General features: G+C 43.9%; 1 pseudogene; it reads right to left on the minus strand.

The window, feature by feature from the left end:
* Window positions 1-3,000: 3,000 nt before the first annotated feature.
* On the minus strand, window positions 3,001-13,050 carry LOC123094030 (polyubiquitin 12-like; annotated as a pseudogene).
* Window positions 13,051-18,637: the final 5,587 nt, after the last annotated feature.

Raw genomic sequence — 18,637 nt, forward strand, 5'->3', positions numbered from 1 at the left:
GTGTTGATGACCGACAGGTAAACGCACCCCGGGGTTCGTGAATCGTGGAATCACTTTGGGAACCCAAAAGTGAGTAATAGTCAAGAAACGGGTCAGAATCGGCCAAAATTGCGAGTGTTGATGACCAACACATAATCGCACAATCGGGTCACCAACTATGGAAATCGCTTCGGGACCCCAAAACGGTGAGTACTAGTCCATGAAATGGGCCATAATTGGCCAAAACTGTGAGTGTTGATGTCCGACACGTAAACGCACCCCGGGGTTCGTTAATCGTGGAAATCACTCTGGGACCCCAAAACAGTGAGTAATAGTTCATGAAATGGGCCAGAATCGGCCAAAATTGTGAGTGGTTATGACCGACACGTAAACGCACTCCAGGGTTCGTCAGTCGTCGAAATCACTCAGGGACATCAAAACAGTGAGGAATAATCCATGAAACGGGCCGGAATCGGCCAAAATTGTGAGTGTTGATGACCAACACGTAAACGCACCCTGAGGTTTGTCAATCATGAAAATTACTTCGGGACCCCAAAACAGTGAGTAATAATCTTTCAAAATATGCCCAATTGTGAACTAATTATAGCGTGGAGGGTGCCCCCTGCTCATCCAGTGGCCGTGTACGCCCTTCAATCCAATGGCTTGCTATTGGTCTGATAAGAAACTAGATCAGTAGTTTGATCCCTGGCGGTTTCCAATTTAGAAACGCCTGGTTAGTGGTTTCTCCGATCACCAGCCTCCCTGCCTGCCCAGGTGCCCTGACCTTGTACGAGGTGAGCGATCAGAAGGGTGTTCGGGTGGTTGCATGATGGTGAGACTTCTACACTACAACAACGGTGGGTGCACATCTCTTTTCTTTTTTGTAGCCCAAGGTATCCACCAAATAAGATCCAATTAAAAAGAAAAATAAATGTAGTCACCTGCTTCGGGATTTTTAGGGTTTCATACTTTTAACTACCTTAACTTCCCCAAATATGTTGTTTTGGTTGTAAAATCCATGCCATGACACTTGTGTCAAAAAAGGTGGATGAGCTTGCATGTTAAAGAAAAAATGAAACTGTATTATATAGATTGATGAGTGACTTTTCATTGCCTCTTTGGAATGATTAAGTTGTTCTGATATCATGGGCACTCAGTCGAAACTCGTAGTTGGTAAACTCCAAGATTGCAGGACCTATATCAAATTTTGTATGTGTATGTTGTGTGCATCCTTGGCTTGATTATATGCTGTGAGCCGTCCCCGCTAGGTTTCCCTCCCCGCGCCGCCACCCGTGAGGCGGCCGGCGAGGGCCCCCAAATCTGCTCGCTGTGCGCCTCCCCTCCTCCTCCCTCCTCCCTCGCCGTCGCCAGGGGACGCGGCCGGGCGAAGCCCGACCGGCGCCGGTGGCGGCGGGGCCTGGTCTTCCCCTGGCACGACGGGGCGGCGCGGGCCGCTCCTTCGGGTGCGGGCGCGGCGTGGCCGGCTGCGCGGTGGTGTGTGCCTCGCCGTGGCGGCCGTCCCGTCCGGCAGGCGACGCGGGCTGCGGGCGGCGTGGGCGGCGGCTGGGGTCCGGCTTCGGGCCCTCGGCGGCTGCGTTGGTTCCCCTCCGTCGCGGGCGTGCGGTGGTGGTGCGGCTCGGCCGGTGGCGGTCCGGCGACCTGGTGGTGGTTGCCAGCGGCACGTGTGGTGGTGGTGCTTCCTCTTGGCGGCTCTCTATGCGGGGAGGCAGGGGAGCGGCTTGGACAGGGGTGGCGGCGTCGACGGCGTGCCGGCTGCAGCACGAAGGCGGGAACTTTACGGGCCTCGGAGATCCCGATTGGGCCTGTGCGGCCACGTGCCTGGTATGTTCCTGCTATTCCGTCCGGTTCAGCTACCGTCGAGACGGTGGAGGTGAGGCCCTCCCGCGTGCCGACGGTGCTACTGCCCTAGTCCCGGCTCCTCTCCTTTGTGCAGACCATGGTTCACGGTGCCGTGGTGAGACGGCGTGAGAAGCTTTGAGACCGGGTTGGCGCAGGGTGAGGGTCTATTTGGTGGCGAGCTCTGGAGTGCCTGAGGTGGTGGTTGGGATTGGGAGAAATCTCTGTTGGCTTAGCCGACACTGACGCGGTGGCGCTTGTGGGTACCGCCTGACCTTCCTGAAGGGCGTCGGGGCTACCCTTCCTCTCTCCTCACAGCGTACCGGGGGAAACCCTTGGCAGCAGCGTCGTCATCGTCGCGTTCCTTCTTGGAGGTGCTAATTGGTACCGGCGCTTCGGAAGATCGAAGCTTGGTGGGCGATCTTCGGTGGGTGCAGCGGCCTCGAGGCTTCTTCGTTTTTTTGTCGATCCGCCATTGTTGGCATTAGTTTCTTTTCTATTTTCTTTTTCTTTCCTTTTGGGCGTGACTGTGCTGCTTCCGCCCCAGCACCTATCGTTGGATGTTCGGTTGGTTGCTTTGTATACAAAGCGGGGGGGAACCCTTTTTCGGTGATTATATGTTGTCCAGTGTTGTAAGATGGACCAACTGTATCAACACCCAACTTGTACCACCAGAGATTATAGCTGGTAGCGATAATCAGTATCAAAGTTATTCAGAGAAAATAACTTTTTGGGGAGCTTTTTTTAGCATATTTGTTATGGTTCCTGTGGCAACTATCATCTTTCATATTCAAATGATACATGGCCATTGTCATTGCGGATGTCACAAACCATCTCTAGAGAGATTGAATCACTGCATCAAACTTGAGTAGAATATAAGAAAAACATCACAATTATTTGTCCAAGATTTGAAAGGTATACAAGAATAATAGTGCACTATTTTCTCGCCACGAGTCTGCAATACAAAATAGGTAGCCAAACAATGTTGATTACATATAAATTACAAATTAGTGTCTGAAATCGGAAAATCTTTCATATTCAAATGATACATGGCCATTGTCATTGCGGATGTCACAAACCATCTCTAGAGAGATTGAATCACTGCATCAAACTTGAGTAGAATATAAGAAAAACATCACAATTATTTGTCCAAGATTTGAAAGGTATACAAGAATAATAGTGCACTATTTTCTCGCCACGAGTCTGCAATACAAAATGGGTAGCCAAACAATGTTGATTACATATAAATTACAAATTAGTGTCTGAAATCGGAAAAATCAGACAAATTGTTGAGATCACACCATGTCTAAGAGATCGGAGTTGAAAGTTTCTCCCAAACGGAGTCTGAGCTTCAAAACAGGCCATTCGCCAAGAAGCTTGGTTAGAATGGGCAATAAAGCTACTAAAACGGAAATTCCTGTGGCCAACCAATGGAGACGCGGGGCTAACACCGTGTATAAACCAGTTGAAAAAGCCATAGTAGTTGCCACATATGCAAACCACATGAGCTTCTTAGTGAAAGATGTGTAATAAATCAAGAACTCATAATCCTCCCACCTTGCTATGACACATATGAAAGCAACGGCAAATGAGGAGCACATTGCTAAGGTGTCAAAGATCAAGAATGCTTGAAATGCAACCTTCCGAGACATGATCGGAAGTCCCTCGCTTCCATCAACACTGCTGTATCCTCCGGGCAGGGTGAAAGCAGCAGCAAAGGTGATTGTCGTAATGAGAATGGCCACTAATGAAATGTTGGTTGTGTATGTCTTAGTTAGTGACTTTGCATCCTTCCTTCCAGCATCGATTGCTTGTTGCTTGGCTTTCCCGTGAAGATTGTAGAGAGATCTGGCATTTTGGGCATCTGCTTTTAGCATAAGCATCAAGACTTCATTCTGCATGATTTTGAATGAAGGTATAAATGCAGTTCACAGGATAATAAAGCTTAGCTATTCTACTATATGTGAATAAAAGAGGTGTTCCTCCTAGTCTGTAAGTTTTTGGTGGCAAACTAAAGCTACGTCAGCTAATAAATGAAATAATCGAACTTGTTATTATAATATATTGAGTGTAGAACATCAATAAGGCATACATTTCTGCACCATAGAGCAGCAGCACCCGTGAGGTTGCCAGAAACGACGTCGGTTGTCATTCTTGATCCGGCACGGCCTGGAGTCCGAGACCTTGGGGCCTGTGGATAGCCTGTTTTTAATTGCTTCTCCTTTACTGTTGTTGGGTGTTAGGGACGTCGGCAACTAGACATTAGCCGACTAACTGGTCATCTATGGCATATTTGGCCTGTTAGTGACGGGCATGTGTACAGTGTACTAGTATTGTGGACATTAATTTATCTAGGTTAATGTTTATATTGTCAAGAATTTCCTTATAACATGGAAAGATTTGCCCAGAAAAGGGGGGAGGAGGCAGGCATGCTCTGCAGCCGAGCAACAATTGGGTAATAGGCGTGGACTTAGACGTTAAATGTGTGCTTGGACTCTATCCAGATAATTACAATGTATCTAGCAAAAATCTCACACATTTGACAAATAATTGGCAAGGATATGAATAAAAATGACCAAAGGGGGCATTGACAAGCAACAGCTTGGTAGCATAGCAAAGTGACCCATATTCTTGAGCGCTAGTGGGTGGTAGGCTGATTTACACACAAATCAAGCACATCCAGTAAAAAATGTCCTGGGGGTGGGTCACTTTTGATGATGATTATATGACCAAATATGACTCCAGTACCTATATGATCGATTAACCTTTGCTAAAAGCCCGGGTGAGTAGTCATCCTAAGTAACAAACACAGGAAACAAGAAGGAATATTCCTTCATCCGACCACTAGCTAGGATTAGGTCTCCAGGATTAACAATCAAGGCATACTATTAAAAAACATATACATAAATAATTTTAAGAGCCATGTAGTAGTGCCAAGTGTCAATATGTATATATGTATTTAAGCAAACGGTTTTATTTGAACAGCAAATGGTTAACTAGACTTGAAAACATGTCTAATGTATGTGCATACCCAGTTTAAAGTCTTGGCATTCTCCATGACGTACTTCAGTTCCCAAGCCGCTGAAACACCGATGTTGTCAAGCACTGTCGCATCTATATCCTCGTGAGATAGTAAAATACTAACTAGTTCCGGATCACACTTCCGGACTGCATAATGTAGAGCGGTTTTTCCAGTCTTGTCTTGCATGTTGATGAGTTTGCGAAGTAGCGGTGTCGTCAGGACAAATTTAACGAACTTTATTTGGTTATCCCATACAGCTCTATGAAGCAATGTCCCACCATTTTTTTGGCGGTAAGGAGCATCAGGGCAGTGTTTCAGAAGCTCTCGAGCAGCATTAATTCAACCTCGATATGCGGCAGCGGCAAGGAGAGGATCACCCATGATGTTTATTTCATATCCTTTGGTTGGATCATGTAACAGTATTACTTGTAACATGTCAATCTTGTCAAAAAGTACAGCATGCCTTGTTGGAGTAACTTTATTAATGTCTTCAGTGATCATTAGTCCAGGATAGTTGAATCTGCTTTGCCATTTCTGAAGAAAAATTATCAAGAAACGACTGTTAACATCATGAAATGATATTGCAACAATTAAGTTGATGTTTAGTAACTGTAATTTGCACTCCACGTATTAATCAAGCCTCACCTGGATTCCCATTTCTGACTGCAGCATGTAGGCAATTGCGTTCGTGTAGTCCTCCCGTGTAAGAAGAAAGAGGATCTTGAACTAGTTGCTCATACACACGTGTAAAATTCCTTGTCAAGGCGAAGAACATGGGTGACTCGTTGCGTTCGCTCACAGCTCGCAACAGAGAAGGCTCTGCTGTAATCAGCTCCAGCGCAAGCTCCTCATGCCCGTTGCGAATGGCATGGTGTAGTGCGATAAATCCACATTTGTCTTGTTTTAAGATTGCTTGCTCCATTCCTAGATGATTATTAAGGGGACATCATACACCGGACCACACCATATTTAAGATCGATTGGAGAAAATACTGTAAAGATAATCAAAAACAAATAACCGAAAAGACAGTTAAAAAGTCAATCAACTGAAGCAAAAAGTGAGCTTGTTATTAAGCATGAACGCTGAAAAAAGTAACACACCTTATACAATAGCACCGGGTAGTCGCAAGATGAAGATAGCTTTGCAGTAATGCTGTGTTGGGATGGCAAGTACTTAAGGCACCTGGAAGTCGATGTACCACTTCAACTATTCATGGATGGAAACCAAGTTAGTTTATCATCTGCATACGTACAGAACGACTTGACTGCTCGTTCGACAACACGGTAAAATTGTCTAGGATTACCACTTGCCAGTTATTTTAGCAATTACATCTCAATCATTAAGTTTTAAACAACATCGCAATCTTTCCTGTTTACAGATCACAAGTTGTTTTACTAAACAAAAGTCAAGTGGTTTGTTGAACCTGATAAGAACAGGCTGTAGTTTGTTGAACTCAACTCCCCCTATGGGAGTGGGAGGCCTATGTAAAAACAATTACTGCAAAGTAACAAATTGTGGCCATGAATTAAATATGTAGTGAATACCATGAGATCCAAATCAGTGACGAGCAACTTACGACTAATCTAAGTTATGCTTTAATTTAATTATTTGATAGATCGACAGTGGCTTTTCTTCCCCTAAGTCCAACAGAAAAGTACAAATGCCAGTTTTAAATGAACACTCCAGGTCCATAGGACAATGGCGAGTTCTGAATCGTCAGCATATATACTACTCACTCATTTGGGCAATTTGCTTATTCAACTTTGACGAATGCGTAAGAGGTAAGACCATGGATGTGCAATTTCTCAGAAACTGCCGATTCCATGCACACCATTTCTTGCTGCGTCTGCAGGCATAAAACAGTCCTCAATACGGAGTATCACTTCATACTGTGTGTGATGGAGAACCAACGCAGGAATGCTTTCTCGTCGCTTTGCTTGTAATGGCTCATCTCGTCTGTAAGGAACATAACGGCAGGGTGTTCATTCTTAAGGTGTCGAGCTTCTTCGACATCTGCAATTGCTTATGAAAATGAGCCGAAGATCTGCGTAATAGTGCTGCGATCAAATGAAAAGAACATTAACAGTTCCAACAGATAGAACCAAATACAAAAACCTACGTGTTAGCTGCAATAAATCAAAAGGTTCCATGGTGATAACAGTCGGTATTGCACAGGGTAAATATAAACATCTGAATTATCTTTGACCTATGTTGTCAGTCTTTCATAGATGTAAAACAATTTCTTGAGAAAATCAAATATATCTAGAACAAAGTTTAAAGGTATCATGATAAAGTCATACTCCCTTCATCCCAATTGACGTGGCACACGCGTTTCAAATTACAAGTTTGACCATCAATTTAACCGACTAAACATTAGTTATCTGTCACAAAATGTGAATCACCAAAACTGTATCCAGAAAAAGTTTTCAATGGTATGATTATTATGACACATACTCTCTCCATATCAAAATATAAGACATTTTTGTAGGCTAGTTTAGCCTATAAAGTCTTATATTTTGGTACAGAGGTAGTATTATTGATGAAATTAGTGGTCACAGTTAAATCACGAAACGTGAGGACGCCGTGTAAATGGGGATGGTGGGAGTATTACTCGAGAATCCTACAGATTAGTTCTTTTTCTTCTTTCAGATACGAATCGGACATGGACAAGTTTGAAATCGATACTCCCCATCTAACCAGTACTAAGATCTGGTAAAACCTATGAGATCAACCATGTACATGATGCATCACCCCTCCAAATTAATCAATGGATGGCAAATATACAAACAGAAATACTAGCTAACAAATACAATCTAGATCACCCGCAATGCAACTGGTGGTCTCTACAAGAGAACGGGGCCAAAATTTCCATGTACAAGGTAGACTGATCAGTGTGTGTCAACATCGTTGGATCCACTTGGATGGAAAACAGAGCAAGAACCCATATAATATCTTATAAGGGACATGTACACTTAGATCACCTTGATTTCCAGAAAAGATGGCACTACAAAAATATTAAGCAGAAAAATAGCCAAGATAATTGACTAGATCTTGAGAAGATCAGTACCACCAAATGCTGGATCTGTGATGCATTGAGCAAATAAGTAGTAGTATGTGAGAAAATGGAGTAAAAGGGAGACTCACCGTGCACTGTTCAAGCTGCAACTCACTGGTATTCCTCCTGCGCTTTTGACTCTTCTTTGGACTAGTCTCCTGTTACTAAACAAACTCTACACAATTAGCACTCCCAGAAGTAGAGGTTCCTACATAGATAATTCCTCACTTTACAATCAGTTTGTGTCTCCAATGGCACATGTTTCATGCAGGTAGCATATCAAGAATCTAGATGTTTATGCCTTTTAGCAACAAAAAGGAAAAATAAAGCGGCACACAATGAAATATGATTCTTGGTCTATAAAGGACTAGAATATTGTGTATGCATATCAGTAAAACAGCCAATGATCACATGTCTAGAGGCAATCAACTAAACTACAAGCAGTGTTTAGTGAATTTGGTTAAACATCGCATTTTATCAATGTTACCATCGACCAACCAGGTTACCTACAAACACGATATCGTCCATCGACTACATATGTATCTGTAGAAAGAGAGGATCTGCTGTGGATATGTGCGCCATAAGCAGATCACTCTGTCACTGGACAAATAACAGGGAAGGAAAACAAGGTCATTTCAGAATATCAGGTTGCCCATTTTTGTCTTTCTGGATTCCATAATTTTTCTTCTTAGTTAAGAGTGCATTTCTAGTAATGTACCCTCAATAGCAAATCTGTACCTTGTTTTCTGCATCAACTGCTTCTGCTCTCAATCTGCCAATCTCATCATCCTTCTCTCTGGCTGCCACTTGCAGCTCCTGTATGTTCTGCTGAAGCTTTTGTGCTGCTTCAGTAGCTTTTGCTGCCTCCACTTCTTTTAACTTGTTTATCTCTGCTCGTAAGTCTCTTGCGATGTCCTCGTGAGCAGAATTGTTTTGCATGCTCTACATGACTTGCAGCTTCCTTCAGTTGCATCTACAGTGTTGAGAACAGCCATGCTGCCCATGCACGCAAAACAATGATTACATGCACAAGCTAGATCGAATACTTTTGATCTACAGAACCAATATTTCTGTAAATACCTCTGGTCCTGTGTCGAAAAGAGCTACACATGTACTGGAATCCTCCAGGTCGCTCTGTTAGAGTTCTACATTGAACACGTAAGGTATGATATCAGCAGCAACATAACTTGATAGAAATTCAGTATTTCCTTCTACAAGTTAAAATCCCACAGAGATGCACAATAAAAATCCTCAATTAGAAGGGCATAAGCCTACACAAACTCCTCCCTCAGAGATCGAGCCAGAACAAGGCCAAAATAGTGATCAGTTTTTCCACCACAAGCAACATGCGTCATTGAAAATAACTAATTAAGTCAAGAGGAAGGCATCAAATCATCGGCGAGCTTGGGATTAGCACCAGGACGCATCTCCGTGTAGGCTGCCTTCCATCTCACAAGGCTAACACACAGATAAATCATACTGAGATGGAAGCATTTGAAACAAAATCAAGCATAGTGCTTCCGTACATTGTGTTCTTGCTGTCAGCTATAGCAATGGGTAGAGTTTCAGTTTCAGAGTTGCACTTTGGTGTCTCCTAATTTCAGCTAATTAATCATCATCATTTGGTGAGCCTACCTTGAGCTTCTGATTTGTAATGCACCAGGTAAGTTAAGTAGGTAAATAAGATGAGAGATCCCAGTTTTTCAGAGCTACTACCTCCGTCCCAGTGTCAAAAACGCTCTTATATTATGGGAATGGAGGGAGTAATTTACTGAACCTAAGGTATGACTGAATGATCAAATTCAGGGCAATTATTTTCAGAGTCCCAGGAAAGTAACCACGACAGGCTTTAGGGTATCAATTTACTGAACTAAAATTGAACAGAAAGGAAGCCAGTTTTCAAAGCAATTGATTACTTTGTCAATATCTCTTATCCCCTACCAAATCCATTCAAGGCAGAATGTACCGGGTCTGAAATATTTATGCATGGATGCAAGCGCAGAAGCCTTACTTACATCCTTGTACGACGTGCTCTCCTTGAATAATTTGATGCAGGAGACAAGCAAAAGTTGTAGTGATCAGCCCTGGTGATTGGTGAAGATCCCCATCATCCAATTTTCCTCTGCATCTATATGGTTTAGGGATTCTGAGAAGAAACAGAAACAAAATGTAGGCAAAACAGAGCAGCACAATGCTCATGAACATTTAATGTCTGGACATCAAGGGAATAACCATATACATATATTTCTCCTTAATACTACCAAACTCAAGATTACTTGTCAGGCTAACGACACCATAAGCACCACACTGAAATTACCAAGTACTTACACACAAGCATATATTATTTCCTTCAGAGAAACCCCACGTGCATACCTACGTACACAGGTCTGTTATTACGAGCCCAGAAACTACAACACTTCACTCATTTTACGCCCTGCATATTGTTGTACTAAAATAGCTACCAAGTCTGACTAAGCGAGCTCTCACCAACGGTACCACCAAAAGCAAAGGACCAATTTACATCCATCTCACCAACCACCAGGAGGCCGGATCTGCAGAACAACGGTGCACGAACGACGGATCACTTCCGCCAGGGGGGCGCCGTCCTCGCCAGAGAGCTGCTGCTCCTCCGGGAGAATGCACAACTCAGAGTAGATCCACGCTTTGATGTTGTCAACGGCCTGTCTGCGCTTCATCGCACGTTCAATGACTTTCTTCCCGGTCACCGTCCTGACAGAGATGCGCATCTGACCGCTCCGACGCGTGATGCCGCGAAACGCGACACGAAGGGTAGATTCATTTTGCACGTCGTAGTCAGCCAAGGTGCGGCCATCCTCCAGCTGCTTCCCGGCAAAGAAGAGACGCTGCCTGCCTGGGGGGATGCCAGTTTCATCGAAAAACTTTGCCTTGACACTGTACAGACTATCTTCTCCCTCAACACCCATCGTCATGATCTTGCCACTCCGTGCCCTAATAAAGATGTGCATCCCTTGGGGAACAAGGTGAAGGGTGAGGGTGGACTCCTCCTCGATGTTGTAGTCCTCCAGGCTGCAGCTGTCCACCAGCAGCTCACTGCCAAACATGAGTCTCCTTGTCTTGTATCTTTTCCTTGACATCGTAGATTGTATTTGATCTCATGACCTCAAGAGTGATTGTCTTTAAACAGTGGGTCTTTCTGTTTCTGAGAAAAATTGAACAGTTGATCTTGACAAAGATCTGCATCTGTTGAACAAGCACACAAAACATTAGCATCTTATTAGACAAAGGCTTTCATTGAAGACACCAAACGGTAAATAAAAAGAACAGTGGCAGTTCTAACAGATAATAGAACTAAAAAAAGAAATCTGCACATTAACCACAACAAACCATCAGGTTCCACGGTGATAACTGTCGGTGTTGCGAATTTAGTGATAAATACAATTATCAGGACAGTTTGGGCTATGTTGTCAGTTCTTCACGTACAACCATGTCTTAGGAAAATCAAGTATCTTACACAAAGTTGACAGATATTGTGATATAAATACATAATACTCAAGAATCCTACAGTTTGCAAATTAGATGATTCACTGGCCAGAAACAAGTGTGGGGCAATGTTAAGCGATGAATTGAACAGAAGCAGGAAGACCTTCAAGTTGCTATAGTTCTCATGTGCAACTTGCAAGGTTAATTCATTAGGGAGCCTGTCAGCAATGTTGGATCCACTCAGATGACAAAGGGTGAAAGAAACAGCTATCTTATAAGGAATATGAACACTTGAATCCACTCGATTTCTAGAAAAGATAACACTACAAAATTGTTTACAGCAAATGAACCGAGAAAAATCGTCTAGATCTCGAGGAGATAAGCAACACAAATGCTGATTCTGGGATGCATCGGGCAAAGGTGGAGCAGGGTGAGGGCGTGAGAAAAGACGAGCGAAAGGGAGACTCACCGTGCACCGTTCAAGATGCATCTCACTGGTAAGCTTCGTGCGCTTTTCTTTACTAGTCTCCCCATTGGTAAGCTTCCTGCGCTTTTTTTGACTAGTCTCCTCATTGGTAAGCTTCCTGCGCTTTTGACTAGTCTCCTGTTACGAAACAGACTCCAGTCTGTTAGCACTCCCCCAGAAACTGATTATCCTATATGGAAATCAAACTTAATAATTCCTAATTAGCTTTCCAGTAACCTTCCTTTGGTTGTATATCTTGCATTATTAACAAAACAGGACCCCATGGAGTTTTAGTAAGTACCTTCAGTAGAGAGTTATCAGCATCAGGAAGAGCTTCTTCATGGGCTTCCGAATCCACCAAGTCGTGCTCTTGAAGTTCTGCGTCATCAGTCGCAGCAGCATGATTTCACCGAAATTGGGCGCTTCGTCGTACAAGTTAAAATGACAACCAAATTGATATTGAGCAGGCAGGTCATAAACCTACATAGACAAGTCCCTGACCCAAAGGGATCGAGAAAAAAACGGGAAAATGATGCCAATTTCTTCACCCAAATCATCCAAAAGAGAGAAGAGGAGATCCAATTCTCACCAGCGAGCTTGGGATTGGCACCGGGAGGCAGCTGGGCGTAGGCCGCCTTCCACCTCTCCCTGCTCGCCTCCGCCTGCAATCAATCACAAACACAAGAGCCAGCATTATTCATGGAAACCCCAAATGGATAAATGGAAACCCTAGAGGAGAGGAGAGGAAACGAAACTCGCGAACCACCTGGAGGAGGCGGGCATGGAGGCTCTTCTCGCGGGCGTCCGACAGCGTGACGGCCTCCTCCAGGCGCGCGCGGTCGGCGGCGAGCGCCTCCACCCGCGGCAGCAGCCCCTGGAGCCGCTCGTACACGCGCCGCCACTCCGCGGAGGGGAACTCCAGCGGCGCCGCCTCCGGGCCGCCGCCGCTCATGGAGACGAAAGATGATTTATTTGTTCCCCCCTAGCGGTTGCCCTGGAGCGGAGAGCAGATGAGATCAAATGCAGGTGGGCGAGGCTGGGATCGACGGGAAGCTCGCGGGACGGGGGATCCGATGGTGCGGCGCGGGTGAGGAGGGGATTTGAACTTCTCGGTCACGAGCAGTCGCAAGGAAGCTCCTCATCCATCCATGGCGGCGGCAGGAGGAGGGTGGAGAAGACAGAGACAGAGATGAGTCCTCTTTTACTCCTTGACCGTGTCTTTCTCCCTTTCTCCCCTCTTCTTTTCCCTCTTCCACCACAAAATGACCGATTTGCCCTTGATTCACTGTATCATGTCGGCTTTCCCCCTCTCTCCCGGTCCCGGCGAGCAATGTCGTATGGGCGGCGACTCCAGTCCTCCCGGCGAAGCCGTTGGTCCCCTCTCCCTCCGCTTGCACTTCGGCGGTGAGACCCTATGCTTTGGCATTTTAGGCTTGTGGTTAGGGTTTGAGCCGGCACGTCATTAGGCAGTGTTTTATGTGATAGCGATGGCGCGGTGAAGAAATAAGTCCCTTTGACGGTAAATGTAGGGTTATCGACATCGTGTTGGAGTTTGTGAAGATTGCTTCGGAAGCATGGTCAACGATTGTTGTCTTTTCGACTGTGGCGTTGGCGGGTGAGAGATGTTAGTTGTGGTTGATCTAGGCAAGCGGCTAATGGACAACGCCTTTCTCCGGCAAGGTTGAACCAGTGTGTCAGATCTATAGAATTACGAAACTGCTCCACACACGACACTGCAGTGCCCGATCTGTGCACGGCCAGCAAATCCAGCGGTCAGTGCCCTTCCAATCCTAGGCATGTCCGGCTGGATGTAATCGTTGTGCATGAATCATCTGTTGTTTCATCGTTCGCATATAGCACTGCTCATAGAATTAAGAGGCGCATGGACACACCTCTATTCGACGTGCCACAAAAACAAGGGCTTCTATATTCGCGCCGCGCCGACCATCTTTGTCGACTCGCAAAGTGGGTAATGGTGCATCCTGACTCCGTTGGATCTCCAATGAATGCCTCGGCCATGCTGGGATTATGCATGTTTTACCTCTCGAGGCCTTTTTTTTTTTGCACTGCTAAATGCTGGCATACTGTGTGTGCTTAAGGGCTGCATTTTGATGTGTGAGAATAATGGTCATCTTACTTAATTCACTTCACATGATGCACCATTAGCAATTCTATGTCACTGTTTTTTATTCATAGCATTATTTTTCAGAAATTAGTAGTGCATTTAAACCATATTTCCCAGGAAAAAAAACAATTATCATTTTGTAGCAACTTATAATTTCGACTTGTAGCAACTTATTATTACATCATCCTAACTAGTACTAGTAACCGTCTGGTTTGCTTTCGCCTCTCAATGATTTTATTTTCCACATATCGATTTTTTTTATAACATTGAGCCAGTCCATTCATACCGAGCAAGAAGAGAAACCTTGCAACAATTCATGCCGAGTCCGTCAGAACCCCGCCAAAAAAAAGAAAGAAACCGAGTCAATCGGCGAGTGAGACTGACTCGCGGGGCCCAATTTGGACACGAGCTGAAAGAAGATAACCCTATCAGTGGCAGTGACAGACAAAGAACACTGACTAGACAACAGCATTGAGCATTCACAGGCCGAAGAAGTATGCTGACGAGGTTCAGGTTCAGAGCACAAGGGCTCAGGGATCTACATCAGCTGACGCCCACGCGACAGGGTCGACGGCGAAATGCAGCTCCATGTCCGGATCAAACTTCGATGCCCGCAACTGCATCTCACAGCGAAAACACAAAGAAATTAAATCGAGCATCGACACAGTGGAGCATAGCACTAGCTGTCAGCTATAGCAAGGTGTAAAAAGTTTCGGTTTCAGAGTTTTTGAGCTCGGTGTCTCCTGATTTTAGGTCACCAATCGCCAGCGTTCTGCACGCCTAGCTTGAGCATATCTGGTTTCCAATGCGATAGGTAAGATCAACTAAGATATCCCGGCTTTTTTCTCTCTCTCGAAAAAGAAAAAAGAAGATATCCAGGTTTTCTGAGCAATTATTTACTGAACTGAAGATGGAACGGTCTATTTTCAGAGCTCCAACAAAGTAACCACGACAGGTTCCGAACTGAAGGGATAGACGGTCTTATTTTGTTGGGTGTGGATGATCCAACTTTACTGAACTCAACTTACCCAAAAGTAAATAAAGTTTTCCGAGCACTACTCTACTTCTGTTAATACATCTTATTATTGTCTTGCCCTTGATGAAAAACAAAGTTCCCCTTTATTCAAACCAGAACTTACCGGCTCCCTAATTTCTATGGATGCAAGTGCAGAAATCTTACATCCTTGTAAGCTGTGCTCTCCTTGAATAATTTGAAGCCGTCAGCTGTTAAAAACAAGAGAAAGGTAGTAAGTAATCAGCCCTGGTGATTAGTGAAGATATCCATCATCTATCTTTGCTCTACAATCTAAATAGTTTAGGGATTCTCAAATGGAACAGAAACAAAATGTAGTGAAAACTTACTTGATGTAGAACGGGTAGCGGCAGCGTGACTGCACATACTGTCCACACGACCCTGGCAACAACCTGATTTGAAATATATCATCAGGAACTGTTCTTTCAGACCAAGAATAAACTATGCAGAGGAATATGCTTGTGCAACTTATAAGTTGTCAAGCAGATCAAGATAGAAGGTGTGGGCAAGTGCAGTGGAGATACAGAGTCATATGTAATGGATGATCAACTTGTGAAGATGAGATAATGCATCCTCCACTGCCTTGTGGGACCTTGCAACACCCACTCATCAATTAGTCAGTGAGTGGGTCCCAATTTGGATACGAGCAGAAGACAACCCCAGCAGGGTCAGGAGAAGAACACAGGCTACTACAAGCAGCAGCATTCACAGGCCGGAGAAGTGTGCTGACGAGGTGTGACACACAGCACATTAACACAAGAACTCAACATCAGCTACGGCTCAGGAATCAGGATCCATCTTTTAGATGTGGCAAAGTTCGATTTCAGCTTCAGGTTCAGAGCACGACCGCTCAGGATCTATCTGCATCAGCTGACCGCCCACGGCCACCGGGTGGACGACGAATGAAATCCAGCTCCACACATCTCTCCGCAACTGGATGCACATGTGCATCGATTTCACAAGGAAAAATAAAGAGTTTGTAGTGAGATCTGCATCGACGAACATGGTTAGGTACTCGCGACACAATCCAGTTTCAGAGTTTCAGTTAGAGCATCTCTTGGTGTCCGCTAGAGCAGTGTGTACAGTTTCAGTTTCAGAGTTGGACTTGGTGCCTCCTGATTTTAGGTAACTATTCAACTAAGCAGTACGTAAAAGTAACTAACAGATACCAGGTTTCAGGGCAACTATTTACTGAGCTGAAGGTATGGATGGTCTAATTTCAGAGCAACTGTTATCAGAGTTCCAGGAAAGTAACCACAACAGATTCTAGGGTATGAATGATCCAGTAATTTACTCAATTGAAGTCACACAGAAGCGAAGCCGTTCTAGTGAAGATGTCCATCATCTCTATCTTTGCTCTACAATCTACATGCTCTAGGGATTCTGAAATGGAACAGAAACAAAACGTAGTGAAACCTTGTGCGATGGAAGACGGACAGCGGCAGCGTGACTGTACATATTGTCCCTACGATCCAGACAACAACCTGATTCGAAATATACAACATTAGGATTCTTTCAGACCAAGGAAAAATTATGCAGGGGAATGTCTGTCCAGATTATAAGCTGTCAAGCAGATCAAGATAGAGGGTGCAGTCAAGTGCAGTGGAGATTCAGAGTCATATCAGCAATGTGACGACAGAAGCAAAAGATACCCGTTTTCATCTGCATCCATTCACAAGTCAAACATGATGAAATTATATTCAGATGGAACTTGATTAGGCATTCGTGAAATTATGTTCAGTATTCTTGCTGTCAGCTAGAGCAAATGGGCAGAGTGTTTCAGATTTTAGCCTAGCTTGAGTTTCAGGTTTTGCAATGCAGTAGGTAAAGGTAACCAAGATGAGAGAGATCCCAGTTTCCAGAGCAATTATTTACTAAACTGACGGTATGACTGAATGATTCAGTTTCAGAGGAATTATTTTCAGAGCCCCAAGAAAGTAACCACAGCAAGTTTTAGTGTATCGAACTAAGGATGATCTAGTAATTTACTGTACTCTTGTTAGTCTCTTAGTATTATCTGATCCTTGATAAAAACAAAGACTCCCCATCAAAATCCATCCAAAACAGAATTTACCAACACCGAAATTTCTATGGATAGAAGTGCAGAAACCTTACATCCTTGTACGCTGATGGAAACCTTACAAAATGCAGTGAAAACTTACTTGATGGAAAACGGATAACAGCATCATGACTGTGCATGTTGTCCATATGATCCAGACAACAACCTGATTTGAAATATAACATAGGATTTGCTTTTTCAGACCAAGGACAAACTATGCAGGGGAATGTTTGTGCAAATTATAAGTTGTCAAAGGAGATCAAGGTAGAAAGTGCAGTCATGTGCAATTACTCCTTGCCTGTACAAAAGTAGGCTCTGGAAGATTTGAAGGGGGCTGCAATAGTGCTTTTCCAAATAAAGATGACCAGGCCATAAATTAGTTAGCAACAATAGATCGTACAGCTAAATGTTAATGTGATCTTTCTCCCCAATAAACATCCTCCACATCAACTCAATGTTTAAACACAGATCGGTTACAGCTCCATGCATTTTATCAAACTCCCAAACAGGGTAACAACAAGATTATATACCAAACAACAGTTTTCACTGCTAAACTCTTGGAATAATAAAGAGACAGTAGCATTAGTCGCAAGTGTTGTAGATTTGCAAGTTCAGATGATTACCGCTAAATTAGACTGAAGAACAACACTGTCGGTCGTCATGCTGGATTCAGATATAACGATGAGTATTGAAGAGAAATAGTGATAAAACAAACTACAAGGAGACAGTAAAAAAGAAGGAACCACCATTTGCCATAAATTCGAGACAAACCTGCAAGGTGATAGCCTTCTGCCCAGGGATCCAAAAAAGAGCAGACCGGCAGGCAAGATGCATGTATCCTTGATAACTTTATACGTGCTTCGTGGCTGGAAATCATGCTAATCTGTTGTCGTTGAAAGATAAAAATAAGTTTTTGCAAATTTAGTGGCGACATCAATTCATTTGACAAAGAACATGTTCCCCACCACATCAGGTGTCTTACCAGAAACATTTATGTCCATGGCTCGAGCACCGTCAAAAAAATAGTTCATTCTGCAAAGCATTGTAAAGAAATTACAAGAATGGCATGGTTAAATTTGGAAAGAAAGAAATCCATCCAGAATCCAACTGAAAAATTGGTGGAAAGAATATGTCGGTTCATCAAACAAAAAAGATAATCCATGAGTTAGCAGTACAAATTCTGAAGGTCTTTTACAAATAGCTAACCATTTGGTATTAGTTTGCATTAATATATTTCAATTATTCTCCCCAGGCATGAAAGAAAACCAGACTGCTAACATATACATGAGATGGGACAATACTGAAGTATTGACTATGCAGTGATCGATCACCTGATTGAGATGGTTGTAAGCCATGAAAAAGTAAGATATCCAACAGTTCTGCAAATTTCTTTTCTTTTACGGGTTTGGGGTGGGGTCATGTTCCTTTGTGCAGAGCACACATTTTTATGGCCAAATTGAAATAGTTCTAAGATCTCACAATCGACACAACCAACAGTTCCAGCTTCCTTTGTCACAAAAATTAAGGTAGGTACTTATTATGGCTTTTTCAGATATTGGTCAACCTCCTTAACCACAAC

Source organism: Triticum aestivum, chromosome 4B (genome assembly GCF_018294505.1).
Source record: "Triticum aestivum cultivar Chinese Spring chromosome 4B, IWGSC CS RefSeq v2.1, whole genome shotgun sequence".
In the NCBI taxonomy this organism is placed as follows: domain Eukaryota; kingdom Viridiplantae; phylum Streptophyta; class Magnoliopsida; order Poales; family Poaceae; genus Triticum; species Triticum aestivum.